Source organism: Giraffa tippelskirchi, chromosome 1 (assembly GCF_054371585.1).
Source record: "Giraffa tippelskirchi isolate mGirTip1 chromosome 1, T2T-mGirTip1v1.2.pri, whole genome shotgun sequence".
NCBI lineage: Eukaryota > Metazoa > Chordata > Mammalia > Artiodactyla > Giraffidae > Giraffa > Giraffa tippelskirchi.
The window spans coordinates 120,043,833-120,048,414 of NC_137275.1; positions in this window are offsets into that span (position 1 = coordinate 120,043,833).

Below are 4,582 nucleotides of genomic sequence, written 5' to 3' on the forward strand. Positions count from 1 at the left end.
CTCCACCTGATTCCAGAGCCTGTTTTCCCCAAGCAGCCAGGGGAGTGGAAACCCAGCACCGCCACAGGAAACCGTGTCCCCACGGGAACAGCAACGGCCCCCTTCAGGGCAAGGACCTCGGAGAAACATGCCGCCAGCCTTGGGTCCCCGGTTCCCTGATGTTGTGTATAAGATAACAGCCCTTCTCCACAGGACAGGCCACAGTGGCCGGGCTCCAGGCGGTCAGGTACTGTGGTTGGCAGTATCCTGAGTGTGGGCTGTCACTGGTGGCTTGCTTATGATTAAAGTTTACACACTAAGGTCAGACAAAAGAAGTTAAATGGAAAGTTCTCTGTGCTGTCTGCCTTCCTTCCCCATTAACCAGACGTCAAAGACTGGAGAGACGCCTGGCCTGCAAAGATCCACCTTCCTTCCTTCTGACCTAGCAGTGCAATGTCTTACAAGATTAGCATTCTTGGCCAGCTCTGTAGGGGGTCGTAATGACTTACTGCTCAGTTTGCTTGAGTTGATCTATATCCTTAGTGAGCTTTGATGTATAATCCTTTATCTCAAAACTGTATGGGATCATGCCTTGGGCTTTTAACAGGCTCTCTCAAAGCGTCTGAGAGTTTGTCTCCCGGGTTATAATCTTCACTTTATTTTTTTTCAATTTTTTAAAAAAAAAATTTAATTGAAGGATTATTGCTTTACAGAATTGTGTTGTTTTCTGTCAGACCGCAACATGAATCAGCCATAGGTATACATATATCCCCTAGCTTGAATAAAATTCTTTTTTAACTTAATTGAATTTTCACTGACACCTCTAACAGTGTAATGGGCAAAGGTGGCGCTCCTGGGTTTACGTTACAGAGGACTGAGCCTTCCCTGCAGCTGGCGTCCATACCCCCTTGGCTTGCACATGTTCTTGAAGCCAGCTGCCAGGGTGGGAGGCCCAGGTGGCCAGCAGCCCAGGGAGGACTAAATCTGCCAACGTCACAGGAGCTTGGACGCAGATCCCTGCACCGTCCAGCTTTCAGGTGAGAGGCAGATGATACTGGAAGGCAGGCTTTCAGGAGACCAGGGAGTGAAGGACCTCGTTAAGCTGTGCCCAGATTCCTGATCCACAACAACTATGACATCCTATGTGGTTAAGCCACCATGTAACGGGCAACAGATAAGTGTATTCATTTGCTAGGGCTGCTATAACCAAGCCCCACAGACTGGGAGGCTCCAACAGCAGGAATTTATCTTCTCACCCTTGAGGAGGCTGAACTCCAAGACCAAGGTGTGAGCAGGCTAGTTCCTCCTGAGGCCTCTCTCCTTGCTGTGTGGACGGCCGTCTTCTCCGTGCGTCCTCACGTGTTCTTCCTTCTATGCATTGTTGTTTTTGTTGTTTAGTCGCTGAGACCCATCCGACTCTTTTGAGACTTCACGGACCGTAGCCCAGCGGGCTCCTCTGTCCATAGGATATTCCAAGCAAGAATACTGCAGTAGGCTGCCATTTCCTTGTCCAGGGAATCTTCCCGACTTAAGGATCGAGCCCACATCTCCTGCATTGGCAGATTCTTTACGGCTGAGCCACCTGGGAAGCCCCCTTTCATGCATGTCTGGGTCCTAATCTTCTTTTCTTGTAAGGACAATGGTCATATGGATTAGGGCCCACCATCATGACTTCATTTTATCTTAATCACACCATTAAAGACCCTTTTTCCAACTACAGTCACATTCTGAGGTGCTGAGGGTTAGGACACAACGTGTGAATTTCCAGGGGACACAACTCAGCCCATCACGGTACGTAGCGCAGCTGTCTCCTTTAGCCACTCGGATGTCTTCAGTACCAGGACCTCAGTTCTACCTGGGCAGTTTTTCACTGCATTTCCCTCCTTCCCTTCAGCTGGCTGTAGCTGTGTGACTGAATAAGTTTTGGCTGATGAGATGTAAGCAGAAGTGATGGGTACCCCTTAAAAGCAAGGGGTACACCTGTCTTCTTCCTCTACTGGGTTGGGGACATAGTGGTTGGCCCTTAAACAGTCACTTTGGATCATGAGGATGAAAGCCACATCCCAGGATGATGGTGCTGGCAGGACTGGGTGGAGATGCCATTCCAGCCTGCCTACATCAGATCTGGACTGCCCACAGACAAATACCTATAGGAGAGAAATGTAACTCCATTTTTGCTTAAGCCACTTTTATGTTGGATTATACTGTATATCAGCAATCAATGCAAAGAAATAGAGGAAAACAATAGGATGGGAAAGACTAGAGAGCTCTTCAAGAAAATTAGAGATACCAAGGGAACATTTCACGCAACGATGGGCTCAATAAAGGACAGAAATGGTAGGGACCTAACAGAAGCAGAAGATATTAAGAAGAGGTGGCAAGAATACGCAGAAGCACTGTACAAAAAGATCTTCACAACCCAGATAATCACGATGGTGTGATCACTCACCTAGAGGCAGACATCCTGGAAGGTGAAGTCAAGTGGGCCTTAGGAAGCAGCACTACGAACAAAGCTAGTGGAGGTGATAGAATTCCAGTTTAGCTATTTCAAATCCTGAAAGATGATGCTGTGAAAGTGCTGCACTCAATATTCCAGCAAATCTGGAAAACTCAGCAGTGGCCACAGGACTGGAAAAGGTCAGTTTTCATTCCAATCCCAAAGAAAGGCAATGCCAAAGAATGCTCAAACCTCCGCACAGTTGCACTCATCTCACACACTAGTAAAGTAATGCTCAAAATTCTCCAAGGCAGGCTTCAGCAATACATGAACCATGAACTTCCAGATGTTCAAGCTGGTTTTAGAAAAGGCAGAGGAACCAGAGATCAAATTGCCAAAATCCGATGGATCATTGAAAAAGCAGGAGAGTTCCAGAAAAACATCTATTTCTGCTTTATTGACTATGCCAGAGCCTTTGACTGTGTGGATCCCAATCAACTGTGGAAAATTCTGAAAGAGATGAGAATACCACACCACCTGACCTGCCTCTTGAGAAACCTGTATGCAGGTCAGGAAGCAACAGTTAGAACTGTACATGGAACAACAGACTGGTTCCAAATAGTACGTCAAGGCTGGATATTGTCACCCTACTTATTTAACTTATATGCAGAGGACTTCATGAGAAATGGTGGACTGGAGGAAGCACCAGCTGGAATCAAGATCGCCAGGAGAAATATCAATAACCTCAGATATGCAGATGACACCACCCTTATGGCAGAACGTGAAGAAGAACTAAAGAGCCTCTTGATGAAAGTGAAAGAGGAGAGTGAAAGTGTTGGCTTAAAGCTCAACATTCGGAAAACTAAGATCATGGCATCCAGTCCCATCACTTCATGGCAAATAGATGGGGAAACAGTGGAAACAGTGGCTGACTTTATTTTTCTGGGCTCCAAAATCACTGCAGGTGGTGACTGCAGCCATGAAATTAAAAGACACTTACTCCTTGGAAGCAAAGTTATGACCAAACTAGACAGCATATTTAAAAGCAGAGACATTACTTTGCCAACAAAGGTCCGTCTAGTCAAGGCTATGGTTTTTCCAGTGGTCATGTATGGATGTGAGAGTTGGAATATAAAGAAAGCTGAGCACCAAAGAATTGATGCTTTTGAACTGTGGTGTTGGAGAAGACTCTTGAGAGTCCCTTGGACTGCAAGGAGATCCAACCAGTCCATCCTAAAGGAGATCAGTCCTGGATGTTCATTGGAAGGACTGATGCTGCAGCTGAAACTCCAATACTTTGGCCACCTGATGCGAAGAGCTGACTCATTGGAAAAGACTCTGCTGCTGGGAAAGAGTGAAGGCGGGAGGAGAAGGGGACGACAGAGGATGAGATGGTTGGATGGCATCACCAACTCGATGGACATGGGTTTGGGTAAACTCCGGGAGTTGGTGATGGACAGGGAGGCCTGGCTTGCTCCACACAACGTGGGCAGTGTTTTTTGGGCTAAGGAGTTCATACAGGTCCACAGAAGGATTAGTACTGATGTCTTCAAGTGCGTGAAGGCTTGCAGAGGTAGGACTAACTTTTCAAGTGAGATTACAAGGGAGCCGATCCTGGGGGGAATCAGGGATTGAGAAAGAATACAGAGACTGGAGAAGAGGACAAACAGCATGGCAAGTTGTATCCTGGTCATTTATTAGCTCTTGGAATGCAGGACTCAGAGATAAGTCTGTGTCTTTGCGGTGAAACTCAAGATGCTGCCCTGTTGCCTCACCTCTTTTGGCTTCTGGTTCCCTGGCAGTTCAGTGTCCCAGAGAACATGTATTGTACTGATAAAATGTAAAAGATGAAAATTTTCAATTCAGCGCAAATGTACAGAGAAAGGAAGAAGATGGAAAGAATGAAAGGAAATGATAATTAAGAATGGGACAATAGGAAACTACAACTAAGTGGTGTCATTTCCCTTGGGTTCTGTCCCATTCTGCTTGCTCTTGTCACCCAAATAAGATGGTGGCGGGGAGACAGTTGGTTTTTGCAATTCTCATTAATCTTCAGACATCTGCTAATTCTAAAACGGTACTGTGTGTGTGTATTTGTGTCTAAACATGCACATTCTTAAGAATAAGAGGATCACAGACAAGTTTTTGTACTCTCGGCAGCCAGTA